Genomic DNA, 9,001 nt, shown 5'->3' with positions numbered 1-9,001 from the left:
GATGGCCGAGACTTATTGAATACTCATTTGTAGCTAAGAGTAATCATCATCAAACGACTATCAAAATAAATAGGGATAAGTGCACTTGAAATCTTAAAACTTGTTATAAAAGTGCAATTGAGTCATAAACTTGTAAAAAGTGTAATTAAGTTTTAAAACTTGTCAAGTTGATAAAATCAAATCTTTCCATTAACTCCGTCCAACTTTGCTAATTGAAAATACTGATGTGACTTTTTTAAATATATTCTCTCTTCTATGTGGCGATGATATATCTAAATCATGAAATATAAGGCTAATACGATATCATTTTGTTCCAAATCTAATTTTTAATATAAATTTTATGTAAATTAAATTCAAAAAGGGTAATTTTTTTTAAAAAAAGGGAGAAATCAAGGCTGCAATCCTCGTTGCCACCGCCCCACCCTCGCCGGGAAGGCTGGCAAGGGGGCGATGGTCGGCGAACCTCACCTGATCTGGGTGTGGGTCGCAACCCTTGCTCAGATCGAGACGAGGGTCGCCCGATCTGGGTGTGGGCCGCGACCCTTGCTCAGAAAAAAACATCTGACCATTCGGTCACTTTGAAGAAGGACAAGAAGCAAGCCACGCACACAGGGAAACGTCCACCTCCATGTCCATGCACGCCCTTGGTCTCTCTCTCCTATCCACGTACAGAGGGGCTCTGAATTCAGCAACAACTCTGGTGGTGTGAGCGAGCTTCGGGCATCCACATCAGGTTCCAGCAGGGATCTCAGTCGATCTTGCGGTGTCTAAACTTCCTGAGCCATCGGCTTCTAGCCGTTGTTTGTTGCCCCAATGAGCCCTCACCGTAGTCGTCTCTGTCGATCACATTCTCTGCCGGAGACCCATCAAGTCCGATGGTCGCGCCACTATCCTTGCTGAGATCTCTCTTTGTTACTTTAGGTAAACCCTAAATCAAAGTGAGTTTAAAGTTAGTAGTTTATATGGTAATTTTATTATATAGTTTCAAATGCAAATTATATTGCATTAGAACCTAGGTTATTTCATAATGTCTTGATTATTGTTTACACTAAGACATGTTAGTGTATAGGATCTTTGAGATCCTTAATATTGTCTCCTGTGTAGTTTGCTACGCGTGATTGATTAAATAAGTTTTGATTGGATTAAAATGATATGTCATTGAATAATATTGGTGCGTTTTGGATAAGACATATATTTCGATGCGTTATAAACTTTAGTAATTGTCGCTTATATAATGCATATCATGTATTACATGCATATTTAGAACTTAGGGCTTCCAAATTTAGAGCATTGAATGTCAATTTTAGAATGCATATAGATTTAAGGTTGACTAGTCTCATATAATGAACATCATGTAGTAAATCATTTATTCCTCGGGTTGATTTTTAGTAATCGAATCATATAGATAGCTTCAGCTATTAATTGCATTGCATGCATTATCTACATCGCCTATAGTTCATATAGCGTAACAAAAATATAAAATCTTAGCGTTGCATCATTTAGTTGTTAGTCACAGTGATTTCCTGGTATTTCATGTGTAGAGTCTTAGCTCTTAATTTTGTTCAATTTTTATAATAAAAAAACTAAAAAAATAACATTTCATATAGTTTTCATTATAGAAGAGGTTCATTACTTCCCATAGATTATTCATACATGCTAATTGACTAAGAACTGCATATTCAATATGTCATACGTTTCAAACATGTTATCTTGCATCTGGAACTTAGATTGCATTTTCATTAATCATGTAGTAACTTAGGTTATATATTCATGAATGATTAGGAAATAAAACAGGATAATTGATTTGTAGACTTTTAGAGTCCTTTGTCTTTCGTTACTTACCAAACGGATAAGAACAAAAACTGAATTAGATTGTATCATGTAGGTTGCTTAGTTAGGGATATCATTTCAACCCTTCTTTTTTTATCATAATGTAGGTTGTACTAGTCAACCCCCATTATAAGAATTAGACAAAGACTTGAGTCGTCGAATCAAGATCCAACACGTGGGAATGGTTTTGTTCTAGAGAATCCAGCCGGCAACAACAGGATGACAAACCAAGTTGGTCGACAACTTGGTCCAATGCCTGAAGTTGAAGATGCTAGGCTAGCAATCAGTATAGCACCACTAGATGCTAACGTCCCCACTAGGCCTAACCCACCGATCAATATAAATATAGAAATTCCAGTAAGACCAACATTACTGCCTAGAGGGCAAGACGGCCAATTAAATACCCTGGTAGACATATCATTAATGGCCAAGGGAGTTTTTTTTTTTTTGATAACCCAGGGAACCCCCGCATGGCCGATAGCCGGGGAGTAAACCCTGGGGGCGACACGTGCTAGCCACCACACTCGTGCCACCGGTTAAGTTACCCTGCGGCGCTCGGGATTCGAACACTCAACCTTTTGCGAGAGGAAGAATGCGCGCTCCAGCAGCGCCACCCAGGCGGGTGGTTTTAATGGCCAAGGGAGTTGGGTAGCATTTATGACTAAAAAGGGGTAATTGATCCTTTTGAAGATTCTCTTATGGCTAATTTGGAGACTGAAGATTTATATAAGAGATGCAAAGCAAGTAGGATTAGATTTTGCTCATACGGAAACAAGATTTACAAGAATCTTTTCTTAATCAAAGTGAACCGAGGTAGATCATTTGGGTCTCACCTTGAAGATATGATTAAAATTCATGGACCATGATCGAACCAGCAATAGGACGTTCCAAAGGTGTTTTTGTTGGATGTTTGTTTGTAAAACAAATAAAATGATGCTCTTTCATTTGTCCCACATAGGAAAGTTTTGAGAAAGTGGGCCGCTTTATAACTGTGATATCTTCTTGCTCCTTAGAGTGAAGACAATGGGGTGTGTGCTAGTCCACACAATACCCGCGTGCGCTTGCGCGAATAATTGCGCGATTTTGGCGTGATTATTAGGCACACTTAGCACTAATCCCTTTATATTTTTATTTTATTTCGTAAGGTTATCTTATTAATTTTTATTAGTTGAAAGGTTGTTTTTTGTTTATCAAGTAATTTTCGAAATTATGAAAATTCGGAATTATATATTTATTTATTTATTTATTTTATTCCGAATTTTACATGTGTCTTTCCAAGACAACTTTTGGAGATTATATTTGTTTAGTTTTCAATCTTTTCCGAAGGGTTGCATCTATTCAGTTTGCAACTTCCTCCGAATGAATATCTTTGTTAGCTTTGCAACCTTTCGTGAAGAGTTGCCAATGTTCTTTAAAACCGATATCTATATATGTCAGTTTTTGGCAAGAAAGAAAACAGAGATCAATTTCTTCAAGTCTTCTTTCGAAAACTACAGCCATCATTTGTTTTGTTTCCTAAAGAGACCCTGGAGAAATACTAGAATTGCTATCTAGTATTCTCATTTTGAGACTTTGTTGTATCCTGGAGGATTTTTGCCGGTGACCATTAGCAACAATTGTGGAGCAAATAAATCCTTAAGGAAAGTGATATCACGCCTCAAAGTCCGACTTGATTGATCTTTTGATTCGAAGCCATTTTATTTTACAACAATCTTAAGGATTTATTTCGTTCAACAATGGAGTCGGAGACAATCAAAATCATGAACCAAGACATGGTCAAACTGGACCGGTTTGATGGGAACAACTATGCTCGCTGGAGGGACAAAATGATGTTCTTTCTCACTGCCCTGAAGATATCCTACATTATGGATCCAAACTTGGCACCTATTGAAGATCCGAAGCCTACTGTTGAGGGAGAACAACCAAGTGCGGAAGCCGTTGAAAGGGTTAATAAGGAAAAGAGGAAACGCGAGGAGGACGAATTGCTGTGTCGTGGACACATTCTGAATACACTGTCTGATAGATTGTATGACTTATTCACTGAGATGAAGTCGGCCAGAGAAATTTGGAACGCACTGGAATTCAAGTACAAAGCGGAGGAGCAAGGTACCAATAAGTATTTAATCGCAAAGTATTTCGATTTCAAGTTTATTGATACTAAGCCCGTGTTGGAACAAGTCCACGAATTACAAGTGCTCGTCAACAAAATTCGTGCCCTCAAAATTGAAATTCCAGAAACCTTTCAAGTTGGAGCAATTATTGCAAAATTGCCTTCAACTTGTAAAGACTACGGAAAAAGGCTGATGCATAAGTCGGAGGACTTCACCTTGGAGCAAAAACAGAAACATCTTCGTATTGAGGAAGAGTCACGTACACGTGATAATTCTGTTTTGTATAATTCCAAGGTAAATGCTGTGGAGAGAAAAAGAAAATTCGGCCATAACTTTAAAGTAAAGAATGGGCATACATTTAAGAAGACACACAAGAAGAAGAAGGGTTGTTGTTTTGTTTGTGGCAAACAGGGACATTATGCCAAGGACTGCATTCACCGCAAGAGCATATCAAAGGACAAGAACATTCCAACGGTGAAGACAGATGCAAATTTGGTTGAAGAGAACTATGTGGCCATGATTTCAACCAAGTTTTCAAATATGAACATTGCTGAAATCAATGGTTCGATGGCTATGATTTCTGAGATCAATTCTGCCACTGTCCAATCCGGTTGGTGGTTAGATTATGGAGTGACAGTTCATGTGTGCAAGGACAAATATGTGTTCAAGCAATTTGAAGAGACTGTCAACACAAATGCTTAAGAGGTCCTGATGGCGAATAATGCTCTTGCAAAGGTTGCTGGCAAAGGCACGGTGGAGATAGATTTCGCTTCTGGAAAGAAGATAACTCTTCTTAATGTGTTGTTTGTACCTGAAATTAGGAAAAACCTAGTTTCTATTGATTTACTTTGTAAAAGGGGGTTTCGGGTTTTGTTTGAATCCGACAAGGTTATCCTGTCGAAGAATGGGCTATTTGTTGGAAAGGGCTATGCTAATGATGGCATATATCAATTGAGTATCAATAATAATATCGCTATTTCTATTTATATTGTTGAGTCTCTATCTTTATGGCATAGTAGGTTGGCACATATCAATATTTGTTATTTAAAGAATATGAAAAGGTTAGGCTTGATAAATTTCAATGGCGAATTTGATAAATATGAAATATGTGCTAAGTCTAAATTAATTAAGAAACCATTTCCAAGTGTGAAAAGAAATTCGAGTTTATTGGATTTAGTACATACTGATATATGTGAATTCAATGGAATGATAACTCGTGGCGGTAGAAGGTATTTCATTACCTTTGTGGATGATTGCAGTAAGTATTTATATATTTATCTCATGAGGTTGAAGGATGAAGCATTCACCATGTTCAAGAAATATAAAGCTGAAGTAGAAAATCAATTGGAAAGGAAAATCAAAGTTCTACGTTTAGACAGAGGTGGAGAATATTTCTTAAATGAATTTTCTTCATTTTGTGAAGAACATGGTATTATTCATCAAGTTTCCGCACCATACACTCCACAACAAAATGGTATGGCTGAAAGGAAAAATCGATCTCTCGGAGAAATGGTTAATTGTATGCTTTCGAATTCAAAGCTACCAATTAATATTTGGGGAGAAGCATTGCTTACTGCATGTTATATTCATAATAGAATACCATCTAAGAGAAATAACGTGAGCCCTTATGAATTATGGAAAGGTAGAAAACCAAACATGTCATATCTTAAAGTGTGGGGGTGTTTGGCATACTACCGAGTACCGGACCCTAAAAGAACTAAACTTGGTCCTAGAGCTATCAAAAGTGTCTTTATTGGATATGCTGAAAACAGTAAAGCTTATAGGCTTCTTGACTTAGAATCCAATGTCATTGTAGAATCGAGAGATATTGAATTCTTTGAGAACAAATGTTCTACAGGTTCTGAAATTATTGAAAATAATTCAAGACCTATAGAAACTCATGTAAATTCTCAAGAGAAAGGAACAAATGATTCTAAAGACATGACTGAATTGAGGAGAAGCTCTAGAGCAAGAAAATCTAAGGATTTAGGTCCAGATTATATTACTCACGTTTTCCTTGTTGAAGGAGACAGAGATAATAACGTGGTAAATAAATATCCTTTAGTATTAAATTTAGAAGACGATCCTAAAAGCTTTGTTGATGCTATGTCTTCTAGAGATGCTTCTTTTTGGAAAGAAGCTGTAAATGATGAAATGGACTCAATTATGTCCAATAATACTTGGGTATTAGTAGACTTACCTAAAGGATCCAAGCCTATTGGTTGCAAATGGGTTTTTAGAAGAAAATATCATTCTGATGGTTCTATCCAAGCTTTTAAGGCTAGACTAGTGGCAAAGGGATATAGACAAAAGGAAGGAATAGATTATTTTGATACGTATGCTCCTGTTGCACGTATAACTTCTATTCGAATTCTTTTTGCTATAGCTTCCATTTATGATTTTTGTATTCATCAAATGGATGTCAAGACTGCTTTCTTGAATGGAGACTTAAATGAGGAAATTTACATGGAACAACCAGAGGGTTTCGTTCTTCCTGAAAATGAAAGGAAAGTATGTAAATTGACGAAGTCTCTTTATGGGCTTAAGCAAGCTCCTAAGCAGTGGCATGAAAAATTTGATTCGGTCATATTGTCTAATGGTTTCGTCCACAATAGTGCTGATAAGTGTATATACTCTAAATTCACTAAAGACTATGGTGTCTTAGTATGCTTGTATGTTGATGATATGCTTATCTTTGGAACAAATATGACTGGAATAGTTGAGACTAAGAAGTATCTAACCTCCATGTTTAAAATGAAGGATTTAGGTGAAGTAGATACTATCTTAGGTATTAAAGTTAAAAAGCATGGTGGGGGTTATTCTTTGAGCCAATGCGATTATGTTGAAAAAATGCTAAATAAATTTCAGCATCCTGGTTTCAAGGAAATAAGTACTCCATTTGATTCCAGTATTAAGTTAAATTATAATACTGGTAGAGCGGTAGCACAACTTGAATATGCGAGTGCTGTAGGGTCTTTAATGTATGCGATGCATTGTACTAGACCTGATATTGCTCATTCTGTATGCAAGTTGAGTAGGTATACTAGTAATCCAAGTATAGAACATTGGAGGGCTATTACCAGAATTTTTGGTTATCTTAAGAGAACTAAAAATTTAGGTCTGTTCTATAATAATTATCCGGCTGTATTAGAAGGATACACCGATGCTAGTTGGATTACAAATGTGGGTGATAAACATTCCACTTCTGGATGGATTTTCACACTCGGCGGAGGTGCTGTTTCTTGGGCGAGCAAGAAACAAACATGTATAACTCACTCAACGATGGAATCCGAATTCGTTGCGTTAGCGGCAACTGGGAAAGAGGCTGAATGGATTAGGAATTTGTTGTTGGATATCAAATTATGGCCTAGTCCTATGCCTCCTATCTCTATTCATTGTGATAGTCAGGCTACTTTAGCAAGAGCTTATAGTAGCACTTATAATGGTAAGTCTAGACATATTAGCCTAAGGCATGAGTATGTGAGACAATTGATTAAAGATGGTACCATAACAATTGTCTACGTGAGGTCAAGTAATAATTTAGCTGATCCTTTTACAAAGGCTTTACCAAGACAGATGGTAACTACGACCTCGAAAGAAATGGGGCTGAAACCCTTTAATTAAAATCACCAGTAACGGTAACCCAACATTTTTCTAGAACATCACTAGTTACAAGGTTTAATGGGTAAGAACAAGTTACTGAATGTGATTGTTTGATACTAACGCTAGCCCTGATATGAGAAGTTAGTATCGTCTGTTACGTTTTAGAGGATAAATTGAATTCTTAATGAAGTATAGTACAAACTTGTAATGTGTTAATAGTAACAGAAACACATGGTAGATACTTCACCTATATGAGCTTAGAAGTGGTGCCGCTTCTTACGAAAGTTTGGGTTGCTTTCTAGAGAGCTCATGAAACAGGATCAAGCACAAGGCCATAATAGTGCGGAGTAATATATAACTTCTCGCTGAAACAAGAGGTTAGTATATGTGCGGTATGTCCGATTCTATTATTTAAAAGTACAAGTTTAAAGCCGAGCTACTTGTCCCTTTGATAGAGTTTTGAGATACTTGCACTAAGTAAAGGTTTAACTCGAAAGAGACCTTTATGCATGTATATTAATCTCACCGAAATCTTGGCTGTATGGTTAAATTTTTTTTTAAAAGTTTTATTCATGAAATCTTTGTTTTACAAACAAAGTGGGGATTGTTGGATGTTTGTTTGTAAAACAAACAAAATAATGCTATTTCCTTTGTCCCACATAGGAAAGTTTTGAGAAAGTGGGCCGCTTTATAACTGTGAATATCTTCTTGCTCCTTAGAGTGAAGACAATGGAGTGTGTGCTAGTCCACACAATACCCGCGTGCGGGTGCGCGAATAATTGCGCGATTTTGGCGCGATTATCACTAATCCCTTTATATTTTTATTTTATTTCGTAAGGTTATCTTATTAATTTTTATTTCAAAATTATGAAAATTCGGAATTATATATTTATTTATTTATTTATTTTATTCCGAATTTTACATGTGTCTTTCCATGACAACTTTTGGAGATTATATTTGTTCAGTTTTCAATCTTTTCCAAAGGGTTGCATCTATTCAGTTTGCAACTTCCTCCGAATGAATATCTTTGTTAGCTTTGCAACCTTTCGTGAAGAGTTGCCAATGTTCTTTAAGACCGATTTCTATATATGTCAGTTTTTGGCAAGAAAGAAAACAGAGATCAATTTCTTCAAGTCTTCTTTCGAAAACTATAGCCATCATTTGTTTTGTTTCCTAGAGAGACCCTGGAGAAATACTAGAATTGCTATCTAGTATTCTCATTTTGAGACTTTGTTATATCATGGAGGATTTTTACCGGTGACCATTAGCAACAATTGTGGGGCAAATAAATCCTTAAGGAAAGTGATATCACGCCTCAAAGTCCGACTTGATTGCTCTTTTGATTCGAAGCCATTTTATTTTACAACAGTTTTTGCTGGTGATCTTGGCCAACAAAGAGGTCTTGAGCGAAGTTTGAACTATTCGTGTTTTCCCAGTCATAAAGTAGTGCACAACAG

Source organism: Syzygium oleosum, unplaced genomic scaffold, assembly GCF_021117445.2.
Source record: "Syzygium oleosum isolate NSW1041296 unplaced genomic scaffold, Sole_v2.1 Sole_v2.61, whole genome shotgun sequence".
In the NCBI taxonomy this organism is placed as follows: domain Eukaryota; kingdom Viridiplantae; phylum Streptophyta; class Magnoliopsida; order Myrtales; family Myrtaceae; genus Syzygium; species Syzygium oleosum.
Note: the sequence above shows the minus strand (reverse complement) of the source record.